Source organism: Pituophis catenifer, unplaced genomic scaffold (assembly GCF_029215685.1).
Source record: "Pituophis catenifer annectens isolate HBS135680 unplaced genomic scaffold, rPitCat1.0.hap2 SCAF_2, whole genome shotgun sequence".
Taxonomy (NCBI): Eukaryota; Metazoa; Chordata; class Lepidosauria; order Squamata; family Colubridae; genus Pituophis; species Pituophis catenifer.
In genome coordinates this window covers 185,916,657-185,935,894 of record NW_027256882.1, presented here as the reverse complement: position 1 = coordinate 185,935,894, position 19,238 = coordinate 185,916,657, and positions in this window count along the sequence as shown.

Genomic DNA, 19,238 nt, shown 5'->3' with positions numbered 1-19,238 from the left:
CAAATCGGAGCTCTGTGTCAAAAGTTAAGTTTTCTGGTTGAATTGAGTCCTCCTGGCAATTCTGACATACAGCTTGGTCTAACTCGTCAGGAAAAGCTCGTATTTGAAAATTGGATATGTTTTTGGGCTTTTCAGTACCCGGGGAACATGAATATGTCTTTCATTTGCCAATCTGAGTTCTGTGTCAAAAGTTAAGTTTTCTGGTTGAATTGAGTCCTCCTGGCAATTCTGACATACAGCTTGGTCTAACTCCTCAGGGAAACCATTCATTTGCAAATTGAATGTGTTTTGGGCTTTTCACACCGTGAGGAACATGAATATCAGTTCCATTTGCCAATCTTAGCTCTGTGTCAAACGTTACGTTAAAATGAGTCGTCCTGCCAATTCTGAGATACAGCTTGGTCTAACTCCGCAGGAAAAGCTTTCATTTGAAAATTGAATGTTTTGGGCTTTTCAGACCTTGGGAAACATGAATATGTGTTTCATTTGCAAATCGGAGCTCTGTGTCAAAAGTTAAGTTTTCTGGTTGAATTGAGTCCTCCTGGCAATTCTGACATACAGCTTGGTCTAACTCGTCAGGAAAAGCTCGTATTTGAAAATTGGATATGTTTTTGGGCTTTTCAGTACCCGGGGAACATGAATATGTCTTTCATTTGCCAATCTGAGTTCTGTGTCAAAAGTTAAGTTTTCTGGTTGAATTGAGTCCTCCTGGCAATTCTGACATACAGCTTGGTCTAACTCCTCAGGGAAACCATTCATTTGCAAATTGAATGTGTTTTGGGCTTTTCACACCGTGAGGAACATGAATATCAGTTCCATTTGCCAATCTTAGCTCTGTGTCAAACGTTACGTTAAAATGAGTCGTCCTGCCAATTCTGAGATACAGCTTGGTCTAACTCCGCAGGAAAAGCTTTCATTTGAAAATTGAATGTTTTGGGCTTTTCAGACCTTGGGAAACATGAATATGTGTTTCATTTGCAAATCGGAGCTCTGTGTCAAAAGTTAAGTTTTCTGGTTGAATTGAGTCCTCCTGGCAATTCTGACATACAGCTTGGTCTAACTCGTCAGGAAAAGCTCGTATTTGAAAATTGGATATGTTTTTGGGCTTTTCAGTACCCGGGGAACATGAATATGTCTTTCATTTGCCAATCTGAGTTCTGTGTCAAAAGTTAAGTTTTCTGGTTGAATTGAGTCCTCCTGGCAATTCTGACATACAGCTTGGTCTAACTCCTCAGGGAAACCATTCATTTGCAAATTGAATGTGTTTTGGGCTTTTCACACCGTGAGGAACATGAATATCAGTTCCATTTGCCAATCTTAGCTCTGTGTCAAACGTTACGTTAAAATGAGTCGTCCTGCCAATTCTGAGATACAGCTTGGTCTAACTCCTCAGGAAAAGCTTTCATTTGAAAATTGAATGTTTTGGGCTTTTCAGACCTTGGGAAACATGAATATGTGTTTCATTTGCAAATCGGAGCTCTGTGTCAAAAGTTAAGTTTTCTGGTTGAATTGAGTCCTCCTGCAATTCTGACATACAGCTTGGTCTAACTCCTCAGGGAAACCATTCATTTGCAAATTGATTGTGTTTTGGGCTTTTCAAACCGTGAGGAACATGAATATCAGTTCCATTTGCCAATCTGAGCTCTGTGAATTGAGTCCTATTGCCAATTTTGAGATAGAGATTGGTCTAACTCATCAGGAGGAGCTCGTGTTTGGAAATTGGATATGTTTTTTGGCTTTTCAGTGGGGAACATGAATATGTCTTTCATTTGCAAATCGGAGCTCTGTGTGAAAAGTTACGTTTTCTGGCTGAATTGAGTCCTACTGCCAATTGTGAGATAGAGATTGGTATTACTCGTCAGGAAAATCTCGTATTTGAAAACTCAATGTGTTTTGGGGCTTTTCAGACCTTAGGGAACCTGAATATGTGTTTCATTTGCAAATCGGAGCTCTGTGTCAAAAGTTAAGTTTTCTGGTTGAATTGAGTCCTCCTGGCAATTCTGACATACAGCTTGGTCTAACTCGTCAGGAAAAGCTCGTATTTGAAAATTGGATATGTTTTTGGGCTTTTCAGTACCCGGGGAACATGAATATGTCTTTCATTTGCCAATCTGAGTTCTGTGTCAAAAGTTAAGTTTTCTGGTTGAATTGAGTCCTCCTGGCAATTCTGACATACAGCTTGGTCTAACTCCTCAGGGAAACCATTCATTTGCAAATTGAATGTGTTTTGGGCTTTTCACACCGTGAGGAACATGAATATCAGTTCCATTTGCCAATCTTAGCTCTGTGTCAAACGTTACGTTAAAATGAGTCGTCCTGCCAATTCTGAGATACAGCTTGGTCTAACTCCGCAGGAAAAGCTTTCATTTGAAAATTGAATGTTTTGGGCTTTTCAGACCTTGGGAAACATGAATATGTGTTTCATTTGCAAATCGGAGCTCTGTGTCAAAAGTTAAGTTTTCTGGTTGAATTGAGTCCTCCTGGCAATTCTGACATACAGCTTGGTCTAACTCGTCAGGAAAAGCTCGTATTTGAAAATTGGATATGTTTTTGGGCTTTTCAGTACCCGGGGAACATGAATATGTCTTTCATTTGCCAATCTGAGTTCTGTGTCAAAAGTTAAGTTTTCTGGTTGAATTGAGTCCTCCTGGCAATTCTGACATACAGCTTGGTCTAACTCCTCAGGGAAACCATTCATTTGCAAATTGAATGTGTTTTGGGCTTTTCACACCGTGAGGAACATGAATATCAGTTCCATTTGCCAATCTTAGCTCTGTGTCAAACGTTACGTTAAAATGAGTCGTCCTGCCAATTCTGAGATACAGCTTGGTCTAACTCCTCAGGAAAAGCTTTCATTTGAAAATTGAATGTTTTGGGCTTTTCAGACCTTGGGAAACATGAATATGTGTTTCATTTGCAAATCGGAGCTCTGTGTCAAAAGTTAAGTTTTCTGGTTGAATTGAGTCCTCCTGCAATTCTGACATACAGCTTGGTCTAACTCCTCAGGGAAACCATTCATTTGCAAATTGATTGTGTTTTGGGCTTTTCAAACCGTGAGGAACATGAATATCAGTTCCATTTGCCAATCTGAGCTCTGTGAATTGAGTCCTACTGCCAATTTTGAGATAGAGATTGGTCTAACTCATCAGGAGGAGCTCGTGTTTGGAAATTGGATATGTTTTTTGGCTTTTCAGTGGGGAACATGAATATGTCTTTCATTTGCAAATCGGAGCTCTGTGTGAAAAGTTACGTTTTCTGGCTGAATTGAGTCCTACTGCCAATTGTGAGATAGAGATTGGTATTACTCGTCAGGAAAATCTCGTATTTGAAAACTCAATGTGTTTTGGGGCTTTTCAGACCTTAGGGAACCTGAATATGTGTTTCATTTGCAAATCGGAGCTCTGTGTCAAAAGTTACGTTTTCTAGCTGAATTGAGTCCTACTGCCAATTGTGAGATAGAGATTGGTCTAACTCATCAGGAGGAGCTCGTGTTTGAAAATTGGATATGTTTTTTGGCTTTTCAGTGGGGAACATGAATATGTCTTTCATTTGCAAATCGGAGCTCTGTGTCAAAAGTTACGTTTTCTGGCTGAATTGAGTCGTCCTGCCAATTCTGAGATTAAGCTTTGTCTAACTCATCAGGAAAAGCTTCCATTTGAAAATTGAATGTTTTGGGCTTTTTAGACCTTGGGAAACATGAATATGTGTTTGTTTGCAAATCGGACCTGTGTGTCAAAAGTTAGGTTTTCTGGCTGAATTGAGTCCTACTGCCAATTCTGAGATAGAGATTGGTCTAACTCGTCAGGAGGAGCTCGTGTTTGAAAATTGAATATGTTTTTTGGCTTTTCAGTGGGGAACATGAATATGTCTTTCATTTGTAAATCTGAGCTCTGTGTCAAAAGTTACGTTAAAATGAGTCCTCCTGCCAATTCTGAAATTAAGCTTGGTCTAACTCCTCAGGAAAAGCTTCCATTTGAAAATTGAATGTTTTGGGCTTTTCAGACCTTAGGGAACCTGAATATGTGTTTCATTTGCAAATCAGAGCTCTGTGTCAAAAGTTACGTTTTCTAGCTGAATTGATTCCTACTGCCAATTGTGAGATAGAGATTGGTCTAACTCGTCAGGAGGAGCTCGTGTTTGAAAATTGGATATGTTTTTTGGCTTTTCAGTGGGGAACATGAATATCAGTTCCCTTTGCCAATCTGAGCTTTGTGTCAAAAGTTACGTTGAAATGAGTCCTCCTGCCAATTCTGAGATACTGCTTGGTCTAACTCCTCAGGAAAAGCTTCCATTTGAAAATTGAATGTTTTGGGTTTTTCAGACCGTGGGGAAATTGAACATGTGTTTCATTTGCAAATCGGAGCTCTGTGTCAAAAGTTACGTTTTCTGGCTGAATTGAGTCCTTCTGCCAATTCTGAGATACAGCTTGGTTTAACTCCTCATGAAGAGCTTCCATTTGAAAATTGAATGTGTTTTGGGCTTTTCAGACCGTGTGGAAATTGAATATGTCTTTCATTTGCAAATCGGAGCTCTGTGTCAAAAGTTACGTTTTCTGGCTGAATTGAGTCCTCCTGCCAATTGTGAGATAGAGATTGGTCTAACTCGTCAGGAAAAGCTCGTATTTGAAAACTGAATGTGTTTTTGGGCTTTTCAGACCTTAGGGAACCTGAATATGTGTTTCATTTGCAAATCGGAGCTCTGTGTCAAAAGTTACGTTTTCTGGCTGAATTGAGTCCTACTGCCAATTGTGAGATAGAGATTGGTCTAACTCGTCAGGAAAAGCTCGTATTTGAAAACTGAATGCGTTTTTGGGCTTTTCAGTGGGGAACATGAATATGTCTTTCATTTGCAAATCTGAGCTCTGTGTCAAAAGTTACATTGAAATGAGTCCTGCCAATTCTGAGATACAGCTTGGTCTAACTCCTCAGGAAAAGCTTCCATTTGAAAATTGAATGTGTTTTGGGCTTTTCAGACCGTAGGGAATATGAGTATGTGTTTCGTTTGCAAATCAGAGCTGTGTGTCAAAAGTTACGTTTTCTGGCTGAATTGAGTCCTACTGCCAATTGTGCGAGATTGGTTTAACTCGTCAGGAGGAGCTCGTGTTTGAAAATTGGATATGTTTTTTGGCTTTTCAGTACCCGGGGAACATGAATATGTGTTTCATTTGCAAATCGGAGCTCTGTGTCAAAAGTTACGTTTTCTGGCTGAATTGAGTCCTACTGCCAATTGTGAGATAGAGATTGGTGTAACTCGTCAGGAAAAGCTCATATTTGAAAACTGAATGTGTTTTTGGGCTTTTCAGTGGGGAACATGAATATGTCTTTCATTTGCAAATCTGAGCTCTGTGTCAAAAGTTATGTTAAAATGAGTCCTCCTGCCAATTCTGAGATACAGCTTGGTCTAACTCCTCAGGAAAAGCTTCCATTTGAAAATTAAATGTTTTGGGCTTTTCAGACCTTGGGAAACATGAATATGTGTTTGTTTGCAAATCGGAGCTGTGTGTCAAAAGTTAGGTTTTCTGGCTGAATTGAGTCCTACTGCCAATTGTGAGATAGAGATTGGTCTAACTCGTCAGGAGGAGCTCGTGTTTGAAAATTGAATATGTTTTTTGGCTTTTCAGTGGGGAACATGAATATGTCTTTCATTTGGAAATCTGAGCTCTGTGTCAAAAGTTACGTTAAAATGAGTCCTCCTGCCAATTGTGAGATAGAGCTTGGTCTAACTCCTCAGGAAAAGCTTCCATTTGAAAATTGAATGTTTTGGGCTTTTCAGACCTTAGGGAACCTGAATATGTGTTTCATTTGCAAATCGGTGCTCTGTGTCAAAAGTTACGTTTTCTAGCTGAATTGATTCCTACTGCCAATTGTGAGATAGAGATTGGTCTAACTCGTCAGGAAAAGCTACTATTTGAAAACTCAATGTGTTTTTGGGCTTTTCAGACCTTAGGGAACCTGAATATGTGTTTCGTTTGCAAATCAGAGCTGTGTGTCAAAAGTTACGTTTTCTGGCTGAATTGAGTCCTACTGCCAATTGTGAGAGATTGGTCTAACTCGTCAGGAGGAGCTCGTGTTTGAAAATTGGATATGTTTTTTGGCTTTTCAGTACCCGGGGAACATGAATATGTGTTTCATTTGCAAATCGGAGCTCTGTGTCAAAAGTTACGTTTTCTGGCTGAATTGAGTCCTACTGCCAATTGTGAGATAGAGATTGGTCTAACTCGTCAGGAAAAGCTCGTATTTGAAAACTGAATGCGTTTTTGGGCTTTTCAGTGGGGAACATGAATATGTCTTTCATTTGCAAATCTGAGCTCTGTGTCAAAAGTTACATTGAAATGAGTCCTGCCAATTCTGAGATACAGCTTGGTCTAACTCCTCAGGAAAAGCTTCCATTTGAAAATTGAATGTGTTTTGGGCTTTTCACACCGTAGGGAACATGAGTATGTGTTTCGTTTGCAAATCAGAGCTGTGTGTCAAAAGTTACGTTTTCTGGCTGAATTGAGTCCTACTGCCAATTGTGCGAGATTGGTTTAACTCGTCAGGAGGAGCTCGTGCTTGAAAATTGGATATGTTTTTTGGCTTTTCAGTACCCGGGGAACATGAATATGTGTTTCATTTGCAAATCGGAGCTCTGTGTCAAAAGTTACGTTTTCTGGCTGAATTGAGTCCTACTGCCAATTGTGAGATAGAGATTGGTGTAACTCGTCAGGAAAAGCTCGTATTTGAAAACTGAATGTGTTTTTGGGCTTTTCAGTGGGGAACATGAATATGTCTTTCATTTGCAAATCTGAGCTCTGTGTCAAAAGTTATGTTAAAATGAGTCCTCCTGCCAATTCTGAGATACAGCTTGGTCTAACTCCTCAGGAAAAGCTTCCATTTGAAAATTGAATGTTTTGGGCTTTTCAGACCTTGGGAAACATGAATATGTGTTTGTTTGCAAATCGGAGCTGTGTGTCAAAAGTTAGGTTTTCTGGCTGAATTGAGTCCTACTGCCAATTGTGAGATAGAGATTGGTCTAACTCGTCAGGAGGAGCTCGTGTTTGAAAATTGTATATGTTTTTTGGCTTTTCAGTGGGGAACATGAATATGTCTTTCATTTGCAAATCTGAGCTCTGTGTCAAAAGTTACGTTGAAATGAGTCCTGCCAATTCTGAGATACAGCTTGGTCTAACTCCTCAGGAAAAGCTTCCATTTGAAAATTGAATGTGTTTTGGGCTTTTCAGACCGTAGGGAACATGAGTATGTGTTTCGTTTGCAAATCAGAGCTGTGTGTCAAAAGTTACGTTTTCTGGCTGAATTGAGTCCTACTGCCAATTGTGAGAGATTGGTTTAACTCGTCAGGAGGAGCTCGTGTTTGAAAATTGGATATGTTTTTTGGCTTCTCAGTACCCGGGGAACATGAATATGTGTTTCATTTGCAAATCGGAGCTCTGTGTCAAAAGTTACGTTTTCTGGCTGAATTGAGTCCTACTGCCAATTGTGAGATAGAGATTGGTGTAACTCGTCAGGAAAAGCTCGTATTTGAAAACTGAATGTGTTTTTGGGCTTTTCAGTGGGGAACATGAATATGTCTTTCATTTGCAAATCTGAGCTCTGTGTCAAAAGTTACGTTAAAATGAGTCCTCCTGCCAATTCTGAGATACAGCTTGGTCTAACTCCTCAGGAAAAGCTTCCATTTGAAAATTGAATGTTTTGGGCTTTTCAGACCTTGGGAAACATGAATATGTGTTTGTTTGCAAATCGGAGCTGTGTGTCAAAAGTTAGGTTTTCTGGCTGAATTGAGTCCTACTGCCAATTGTGAGATAGAGATTGGTCTAACTCGTCAGGAGGAGCTCGTGTTTGAAAATTGGATATGTTTTTTGGCTTTTCAGTGGGGAACATGAATATGTCTTTCATTTGCAAATCTGAGCTCTGTGTCAAAAGTTACGTTGAAATGAGTCCTGCCAATTCTGAGATACAGCTTGGTCTAACTCCTCAGGAAAAGCTTCCATTTGAAAATTGAATGTGTTTTGGGCTTTTCAGACCGTAGGGAACATGAGTATGTGTTTCGTTTGCAAATCAGAGCTGTGTGTCAAAAGTTACGTTTTCTGGCTGAATTGAGTCCTACTGCCAATTGTGAGAGATTGGTTTAACTCGTCAGGAGGAGCTCGTGTTTGAAAATTGGATATGTTTTTTGGCTTTTCAGTACCCGGGGAACATGAATATGTCTTTCATTTGCAAATCTGAGCTCTGTGTCAAAAGTTACGTTTTCTAGCTGAATTGAGTCCTACTGCCAATAGTGAGATAGAGATTGGTCTAACTCCTCAGGAAAAGCTTCCATTTGAAAATTGAATGTTTTGGGCTTTTCAGACCTTGGGAAACATGAATATGTGTTTCGTTTGCAAATCAGAGCTGTGTGTCAAAAGTTACGTTTTCTAGCTGAATTGAGTCCTACTGCCAATAGTGAGATAGAGATTGGTGTAACTCGTCAGGAAAAGCTCGTATTTGAAAACTGAATGTGTTTTTGGGCTTTTCAGTGGGGAACATGAATATGTCTTTCATTTGCAAATCTGAGCTCTGTGTCAAAAGTTATGTTAAAATGAGTCCTCCTGCCAATTCTGAGATACAGCTTGGTCTAACTCCTCAGGAAAAGCTTCCATTTGAAAATTAAATGTTTTGGGCTTTTCAGACCTTGGGAAACATGAATATGTGTTTGTTTGCAAATCGGAGCTGTGTGTCAAAAGTTAGGTTTTCTGGCTGAATTGAGTCCTACTGCCAATTGTGAGATAGAGATTGGTCTAACTCGTCAGGAGGAGCTCGTGTTTGAAAATTGAATATGTTTTTTGGCTTTTCAGTGGGGAACATGAATATGTCTTTCATTTGCAAATCGGAGCTCTGTGTCAAAAGTTACGTTAAAATGAGTCCTCCTCCCAATTCTGAGATACAGCTTGGTCTAACTCCTCAGGAAAAGCTTCCATTTGAAAATTGAATGTGTTTTGGGCTTTTCAGACCGTAGGGAACATGAGTATGTGTTTCGTTTGCAAATCAGAGCTGTGTGTCAAAAGTTACGTTTTCTGGCTGAATTGAGTCCTACTGCCAATTGTGAGAGATTGGTCTAACTCGTCAGGAGGAGCTCGTGTTTGAAAATTGGATATGTTTTTTGGCTTTTCAGTACCCGGGGAACATGAATATGTGTTTCATTTGCAAATCGGAGCTCTGTGTCAAAAGTTACGTTTTCTGGCTGAATTGAGTCGTCCTGCCAATTCTGAGATTAAGCTTGGTCTAACTCATCAGGAAAAGCTTCCATTTGAAAATTGAATGTTTTGGGCTTTTCAGACCTTGGGAAACATGAATATGTGTTTGTTTGCAAATCGGAGCTGTGTGTCAAAAGTTAGGTTTTCTGGCTGAATTGAGTCCTACTGCCAATTCTGAGATAGAGATTGGTCGAACTCGTCAGGAGGAGCTCGTGTTTGAAAATTGAATATGTTTTTTGGCTTTTCAGTGGGGAACATGAATATGTCTTTCATTTGTAAATCTGAGCTCTGTGTCAAAAGTTACGTTAAAATGAGTCCTCCTGCCAATTCTGAGATTAAACTTGGTCTAACTCCTCAGGAAAAGCTTCCATTTGTAAATTGAATGTTTTGGGCTTTTCAGACCTTAGGGAACCTGAATATGTGTTTCATTTGCAAATCAGAGCTCTGTGTCAAAAGTTACGTTTTCTAGCTGAATTGATTCCTACTGCCAATTGTGAGATAGAGATTGGTCTAACTCGTCAGAAGGAGCTCGTGTTTGAAAATTGGATATGTTTTTTGGCTTTTCAGTGGGGAACATGAATATCAGTTCCCTTTGCCAATCTGAGCTTTGTGTCAAAAGTTACGTTGAAATGAGTCCTCCTGCCAATTCTGAGATACAGCTTGGTCTAACTCCTCAGGAAAAGCTTCCATTTGAAAATTGAATGTGTTTTGGGCTTTTCAGACCGTAGGGAACATAAGTATGTGTTTCGTTTGCAAAAAGGAGCTGTGTGTCAAAAGTTACGTTTTCTGGCTGAATTGAGTCCTACTGCCAATTGTGAGATTAAACTTGGTCTAACTCCTCAGGAAAAGCTTCCATTTGAAAATTGAATGTTTTGGGCTTTTCAGACCTTAGGGAACCTGAATATGTGTTTCATTTGCAAATCGGAGCTCTGTGTCAAAAGTTACGTTTTCTGGCTGAATTGAGTCCTCCTGCCAATTGTGAGATAGAGATTGGTCTAACTCGTCAGGAAAAGCTCGTATTTGAAAACTGAATGTGTTTTTGGGCTTTTCAGACCTTAGGGAACCTGAATATGTGTTTCATTTGAAAATCGGAGCTCTGTGTCAAAAGTTACGTTTTCTAGCTGAATTGAGTCCTACTGCCAATTGTGAGATAGAGATTGGTCTAACTCGTCAGGAGGAGCTCGTGTTTGAAAATTGAATATGTTTTTTGGCTTTTCAGTGGGGAACATGAATATGTCTTTCATTTGCAAATCTGAGCTCTGTGTCAAAAGTTACGTTAAAATGAGTCCTCCTGTCAATTCTGAGATACAGCTTGGTCTAACTCCTCAGGAAAAGCTTCCATTTGAAAATTGAATGTTTTGGGCTTTTCAGACCTTAGGGAACCTGAATATGTGTTTCATTTGCAAATCAGAGCTCTGTGTCAAAAGTTACGTTTTCTAGCTGAATTGATTCCTACTGCCAATTGTGAGATAGAGATTGGTCTAACTCGTCAGAAGGAGCTCGTGTTTGAAAATTGGATATGTTTTTTGGCTTTTCAGTGGGGAACATGAATATCAGTTCCCTTTGCCAATCTGAGCTTTGTGTCAAAAGTTACGTTGAAATGAGTCCTCCTGCCAATTCTGAGATACAGCTTGGTCTAACTCCTCAGGAAAAGCTTCCATTTGAAAATTGAATGTTTTGGGCTTTTCAGACCGTGGGGAAATTGAACATGTGTTTCATTTGCAAATCGGAGCTCTGTGTCAAAAGTTACGTTTTCTGGCTGAATTGAGTCCTTCTGCCAATTCTGAGATACAGCTTGGTTTAACTCCTCATGAAGAGCTTCCATTTGAAAATTGAATGTGTTTTGGGCTTTTCAGACCGTGTGGAAATTGAATATGTCTTTCATTTCCAAATCGGAGCTCTGTGTCAAAAGTTACGTTTTCTGGCTGAATTGAGTCCTACTGCCAATTGTGAGATAGAGATTGGTCTATCTCGTCAGGAAAAGCTCGTATTTGAAAACTGAATGTGTTTTTGGGCTTTTCAGACCTTAGGGAACCTGAATATGTGTTTCATTTGAAAATCGGAGCTCTGTGTCAAAAGTTACGTTTTCTAGCTGAATTGAGTCCTACTGCCAATTGTGAGATAGAGATTGGTCTAACTCGTCAGGAGGAGCTCGTGTTTGAAAATTGAATATGTTTTTTGGCTTTTCAGTGGGGAACATGAATATGATTTTCATTTGCAAATCTGAGCTCTGTGTCAAAAGTTACGTTAAAATGAGTCCTCCTGTCAATTCTGAGATACAGCTTGGTCTAACTCCTCAGGAAAAGCTTCCATTTGAAAATTGAATGTGTTTTGGGCTTTTCAGACCGTAGGGAACATAAGTATGTGTTTCGTTTGCAAAAAGGAGCTGTGTGTCAAAATTTACGTTTTCTGGCTGAATTGAGTCCTACTGCCAACTGTGAGAGATTGGTCTAACTCATCAGGAGGAGCTCGTGTTTGAAAATTGGATATGTTTTTCGGCTTTTCAGTACCCGGGGAACTTGAATATCAGTTCCCTTTGCCAATCTGAGCTCTGTGTCAAAAGTTACGTTGAAATGAGTCCTCCTGCCAATTCTGAGATTAAGCTTGGTCTAACTCCTCAGGAAAAGCTTCCATTTGAAAATTGAATGTTTTGGGCTTTTCAGACCTTAGGGAACCTGAATATGTGTTTGTTTGCAAATCGGAGCTGTGTGTCAAAAGTTAGGTTTTCTGGCTGAATTGAGTCCTACTGCCAATTCTGAGATAGAGATTGGTCTAACTCGTCAGGAGGAGCTCGTGTTTGAAAATTGAATATATTTTTTGGCTTTTCAGTGGGGAACATGAATATGTCTTTCATTTGCAAATCTGCGCTCTGTGTCAAAAGTTACGTTTTCTAGCTGAATTGAGTCCTACTGCCAATAGTGAGATAGAGATTGGTCTAACTCGTCAGGAGGAGCTCGTGTTTGAAAATTGAATATGTTTTTTGGCTTTTCAGTGGGGAACATGAATATGTCTTTCATTTGGAAATCTGAGCTCTGTGTCAAAAGTTACGTTAAAATGAGTCCTCCTGCCAATTGTGAGATAGAGCTTGGTCTAACTCCTCAGGAAAAGCTTCCATTTGAAAATTGAATGTTTTGGGCTTTTCAGACCTTAGGGAACCTGAATATGTGTTTCATTTGCAAATCAGAGCTCTGTGTCAAAAGTTACGTTTTCTAGCTGAATTGATTCCTACTGCCAATTGTGAGATAGAGATTGGTCTAACTCGTCAGGAAAAGCTCGTATTTGAAAACTCAATGTGTTTTTGGGCTTTTCAGACCTTAGGGAACCTGAATATGTGTTTCGTTTGCAAATCAGAGCTGTGTGTCAAAAGTTACGTTTTCTGGCTGAATTGAGTCCTACTGCCAATTGTGAGAGATTGGTCTAACTCGTCAGGAGGAGCTCGTGTTTGAAAATTGGATATGTTTTTTGGCTTTTCAGTACCCGGGGAACATGAATATGTCTTTCATTTGCAAATCGGAGCTCTGTGTGAAAAGTTACGTTTTCTGGCTGAATTGAGTCCTACTGCCAATCGTGAGATAGAGATTGGTCTAACTCGTCAGGAAAAGCTCGTATTTGAAAACTGAATGCGTTTTTGGGCTTTTCAGTGGGGAACATGAATATGTCTTTCATTTGCAAATCTGAGCTCTCTGTCAAAAGTTACGTTAAAATGAGTTCTCCTGCCAATTCTGAGATACAGCTTGGTCTAACTCCTCAGGAAAAGCTTCCATTTGAAAATTGGATATGTTTTTTGGCTTTTCAGTGGGGAACATGAATATCAGTTCCCTTTGCCAATCTGAGCTCTGTGTCAAAAGTTACGTTGAAATGAGTCCTCCTGCCAATTCTGAGATACAGCTTGGTCTAACTCCTCAGGAAAAGCTTCCATTTGAAAATTGAATGTTTTGGGCTTTTCAGGCCTTGGGAAACATGAATATGTGTTTCGTTTGCAAATCAGAGCTGTGTGTCAAAAGTTACGTTTTCTGGCTGAATTGAGTCCTACTGCCAATTGTGAGAGATTGGTCTAACTCGTCAGGAGGAGCTCGTGTTTGAAAATTGGATATGTCTTTTGGCTTTTCAGTACCCGGGGAACATGAATATGTCTTTCATTTGCAAATCGGAGCTCTGTGTGAAAAGTTACGTTTTCTGGCTGAATTGAGTCCTACTGCCAATCGTGAGATAGAGATTGGTCTAACTCGTCAGGAAAATCTCGTATTTGAAAACTCAATGTGTTTTTGGGCTTTTCAGACCTTAGGGAACCTGAATATGTGTTTCATTTGCAAATCGGAGCTCTGTGTCAAAAGTTACGTTTTCTAGCTGAATTGAGTCCTACTACCAATTGTGAGATAGAGATTGGTCTAACTCATCAGGAGGAGCTCGTGTTTGAAAATTGGATATGTTTTTTGGCTTTTCAGTGGGGAACATGAATATGTCTTTCATTTGCAAATGGGAGCTCTGTGTCAAAAGTTACGTTTTCTAGCTGAATTGAGTCCTACTGCCAATTGTGAGATAGAGATTGGTCTAACTCATCAGGAGGAGCTCGTGTTTCAAAATTGGATATGTTTTTTGGCTTTTCAGTGGGGAACATGAATATGTCTTTCATTTGCAAATGGGAGCTCTGTGTCAAAAGTTACGTTTTCTGGCTTAATTGAGTCCTACTGCCAATTGTGAGATAGAGATTGGTCTAACTCGTCAGGAAAAGCTCGTATTTGAAAACTGAATGTGTTTTTGGGCTTTTCAGACCTTAGGGAACCTGAATATGTGTTTCATTTGAAAATCGGAGCTCTGTGTCAAAAGTTACGTTTTCTAGCTGAATTGAGTCCTACTGCCAATTGTGAGATAGAGATTGGTCTAACTCGTCAGGAGGAGCTCGTGTTTCAAAATTGAATATGTTTTTTGGCTTTTCAATGGGGAACATGAATATGTCTTTCATTTGCAAATCTGAGCTCTATGTCAAAAGTTACGTTAAAATGAGTCCTACTCCCAATTCTGAGATACAGCTTTGGTCTAACTCCTAAGGAAAAGCTTCCATTTCAAAATTGAATGTGTTTTGTGCTTTTCAGACTGTGTGGACCATGAATATGTGTTTCTTCTGCAAATCTGAGCTCTATGTCAAAAGTTACGTTTTCTGGCTGTATTGAGTCCGACTGCCAATTCTGAGATACACTTTGGTCTAACTCCTCAGGGAAAGCTCGTACTTGAAAATTGAATGTGTTTTGTGCTTTTCAGACTGTGTGGACCATGAATATGTGTTTCTTTTGCAAATCTGAGCTCTTTGTCAAAACTTATGGTTTCTGGCTGATTTGAGTCCTACTCCCAATTCTGAGACACAGCTTTGGTCTAACTCCTAAGGGAAAGCTCGTACTTGAAAATTGAATGTGTTTTGTGCTTTTCAGACTGTGTGGACCATTAATATGTGTTTCTTTGAAAATCTGAGCTCTGTATCAAAGGTAAGTTTTCTGGCTGAATTGAGTCCTACTGCCAATTGTGAGATAGAGATTGGTCTAACTCGTCAGGAAAAGCTCGTATTTGAAAACTGAATGTGTTTTTGGGCTTTTCAGACCTTAGGGAACCTGAATATGTGTTTCATTTGAAAATCGGAGCTCTGTGTCAAAAGTTACGTTTTCTAGCTGAATTGAGTCCTACTGCCAATTGTGAGATAGAGATTGGTCTAACTCGTCAGGAGGAGCTCGTGTTTCAAAATTGAATATGTTTTTTGGCTTTTCAATGGGGAACATGAATATGTCTTTCATTTGCAAATCTGAGCTCTATGTCAAAAGTTAAGTTAAAATGAGTCCTACTCCCAATTCTGAGATACAGCTTTGGTCTAACTCCTAAGGAAAAGCTTCCATTTCAAAATTGAATGTGTTTTGTGCTTTTCAGACTGTGTGGACCATGAATATGTGTTTCTTCTGCAAATCTGAGCTCTATGTCAAAAGTTACGTTTTCTGGCTGTATTGAGTCCGACTGCCAATTCTGAGATACACTTTGGTCTAACTCCTCAGGGAAAGCTCGTACTTGAAAATTGAATGTGTTTTGTGCTTTTCAGACTGTGTGGACCATGAATATGTGTTTCTTTGAAAATCTGAGCTCTGTATCAAAGGTAAGTTTTCTGGCTGAATTGAGTCCTACTGCCAATTTTGAAATATAGCTTTGGTCTAACTAGTCAGGGAAAGCTCCTACCTTTAAATTGAATGTGTTGTGTCCTTTTGAGACAGTGAACACGTGAATATGTGTTTTTTTTCAAATCTGAGCTCTGTGTCAAAACTTATGGTTTCTGGATGATTTGAGTCCTACTCCCAATTCTGAGACACAGCTTTGGTCTAACTCCTAAGGAAAAGCTTCCATTTCAAAATTGAATGTGTTTTGTGCTTTTCAGACTGTGTGGACCATGAATATGTGTTTCTTCTGCAAATCTGAGCTCTGTGTCAAAACTTATGGTTTCTGGCTGTATTGAGTCCTACTCCAAATTCTGAGATACGCTTTGGTCTAACACTTAAGGGAAAGCTCGTACTTGAAAATTGAATGTGTTTTGTGCTTTTCAGACTGTGTGGACCATTAATATGTGTTTCTTTTGCAAATCTGAGCTCTTTGTCAAAACTTATGGTTTCTGGCTGATTTGAGTCCTACTCCCAATTCTGAGACACAGCTTTAGTCTAACTCCTAAGGAAAAACATCCATTTCAAAATTGAATGTGTTTTGTGCTTTTCAGACTGTGTGGACCATGAATATGTGTTTCTTCTCCAAATCTGAGCTCTATGTCAAAAGTTACGTTTTCTGGCTGTCTTGAGTCCGACTGCCAATTCTCAGATACACTTTGGTCTAACTCCTCAGGGAAAGCTCGTACTTGAAAATTGAATGTGTTTTGTGCGTTTCAGACTGTGTGGACCATGAATATGTGTTTCTTCTGCAAATCTGAGCTCTATGTCAAAAGTTACGTTTTCTGGCTGTATTGAGTCCGACTGCCAATTCTGAGATACACTTTGGTCTAACTCCTCAGGGAAAGCTCGTACTTGAAAATTGAATGTGTTTTGTGCTTTTCAGACTGTGTGGACCATGAATATGTGTTTCTTTTGCAAATCTGAACTCTTTGTCAAAACTTATGGTTTCTGGCTGATTTGAGTCCTACTCCCAATTCTGAGACACAGCTTTGGTCTAACTCCTAAGGGAAAGCTCGTACTTGAAAATTGAATGTGTTTTGTGCTTTTCAGACTGTGTGGACCATTAATATGTGTTTCTTTGAAAATCTGAGCTCTGTATCAAAGGTAAGTTTTCTGGCTGAATTGAGTCCTACTGCCAATTTTGAAATATAGCTTTGGTCTAACTAGTCAGGGAAAGCTCCTACCTTTAAATTGAATGTGTTGTGTCCTTTTGAGACAGTGAACACGTGAATATGTGTTTTTTTTCAAATCTGAGCTCTGTGTCAAAACTTATGGTTTTTGGATGATTTGAGTCCTACTCCCAATTCTGAGACACAGCTTTGGTCTAACTCCTAAGGGAAAGCTCGTACTTGAAAATTGAATGTGTTTTGTGCTTTTCAGACTGTGTGGACCATGAATATGTGTTTCTTTTGCAAATCTCAGCTCTGTATCAAAGGTAAGTTTTCTGGATGAATTGAGTCCTACTGCCAATTCTGAGATACAGCTTTGGTCTAACTCCTAAGGAAAAGCTTCCATTTCAAAATTGAATGTGTTTTGTGCTTTTCAGACTGTGTGGACCATGAATATGTGTTTCTTTTGCAAATCTGAGCTCTATGTCAAAAGTTACGTTTTCTGGCTGTATTGAGTCCGACTTCCAATTCTGAGATACACTTTGGTCTAACTCCTCAGGGAAAGCTCGTACTTGAAAATTGAATGTGTTTTGTGCTTTTCAGACTGTGTGGACCATGGATATGTGTTTCTTTTGCAAATCTGAGCTCTGTGTCAAAAGTTAAGTTTTCTGGCTGAATTGAGTCCTACTGCCAATTCTGAAATATAGCTTTGGACTAAGTAGTCAGGGAAAGCTCCTACCTTTAAATTGAATGTGTTGTGTCCTTTTGAGACAGTGGGAAACATGAATATGTGTTTCTTTTGCAAATCTGAGCTCTGTGTCAAAACTTATGGTTTGTGGCTGATTTGAGTCCTACTCCCAATTCTGAGACACAGCTTTGGTCTAACTCCTCAGGGAAAGCTCGTACTTGAAAATTGAATGTGTTTTGTGCTTTTCAGACTGTGTGGACCATGAATATGTGTTTCTTTTCCAAATCTGAGCTCTGTATTAAAGGTAAGTTTTCTGGATGAATTGAGTCCTACTGCCAATTCTGAGATACAGCTTTGGTCTAACTCCTAAGGAAAAACATCCATTTCAAAATTGAATGTGTTTTGTGCTTTTCAGACTGTGTGGACCATGAATATGTGTTTCTTCTGCAAATCTGAGCTCTATGTCAAAAGTTACGTTTTCTGGCTGTCTTGAGTCCGACTGCCAATTCTGAGATACACTTTGGTCTAACTCCTCAGGGAAAGCTCGTACTTGAAAATTGAATGTGTTTTGTGCTTTTCAGACTGTGTGGACCATGAATATGTGTTTCTTTTGCAAATCTGAGCTCTGTATCAAAGGTAAGTTTTCTGGATGAATTGAGTCCTACTGCCAATTCTGAGATACAGCTTTGGTCTAACTCCTAAGGAAAAGCTTCCATTTCAAAATTGAATGTGTTTTGTGCTTTTCAGACTGTGTGGACCATGAATATGTGTTTCTTCTGCAAATCTGAGCTCTATGTCAAAAGTTACGTTTTCTGGCTATATTGAGTCTGACTGCCAATTCTGAAATATAGCTTTGGTCTAAGTAGTCAGGGAAAGCTCCTACCTTTAAATTGAATGTGTTGTGTCCTTTTGAGACAGTGGGAAACATGAATATGTGTTTTTTTGCAAATCTGAGCTCTGTGTCAAAACTTATGGTTTCTGGCTGTATTGAGTCCTACTCCAAATTCTGAGATACGCTTTGGTCTAACACCTAAGGGAAAGCTCGTACTTGAAAATTGAATGTGTTTTGTGCTTTTCAGACTGTGTGGACCATTAATATGTGTTTCTTTTGTAAATCTGAGCTCTTTGTCAAAACTTATGGTTTCTGGCTGATTTGAGTCCTACTCCCAATTCTGAGACACAGCTTTGGTCTAACTCCTAAGGGAAAGCTCGTACTTGAAAATTGAATGTGTTTTCTGCTTTTCAGACTGTGTGGACCATTAATATGTGTTTCTTTGAAAATCTGAGCTCTTTATCAAAGGTAAGTTTTCTGGATGAATTGAGTCCTATTGCCAATTCTGAGATACACTTTGGTCTAACTCCTCAGGGAAAGCTCGTACTTGAAAATTGAATGTGTTTTGTGCTTTTCAGACTGTGTGGACCATGAATATGTGTTTCTTCTGCAAATCTGAGCTCTTTGTCAAAAGTTACGTTTTGTGGCTGAATTGAGTCCTACTGCCAATTCTGAGATACACTTTGGTCTAACTCCTCAGGGAAAGCTCGTACTTGAAAATTGAATGTGTTTTGTGCTTTTCAGACTGTGTGGACCATGAATATGTGTTTCTTTTGCAAATCTGAGCTCTGTGTCAAAAGTTAAGTTTTCTGGCTGAATTGAGTCCTACTGCCAATTTGAAATATAGCTTTGGACTAAGTAGTCAGGGAAAGCTCCTACCTTTAAATTGAATGTGTTGTGTCCTTTTGAGACAGTGGGAAACATGAATATGTGTTTCTTTTGCAAATCTCAGCTCTGTATCAAAGGTAAGTTTTCTGGATGAATTGAGTCCTACTGCCAATTCTGAGATACAGCTTTGGTCTAACTCCTAAGGAAAAGCTTCCATTTCAAAATTGAATGTTTTTTGTGCTGTTCAGACTGTGTGGACCATGAATATGTGTTTCTTTTGCAAATCTGAACTCTGTGTCAAAAGTTAAGTTTTCTGGCTGAATTGAGTCCTACTGCCAATTTGAAATATAGCTTTGGACTA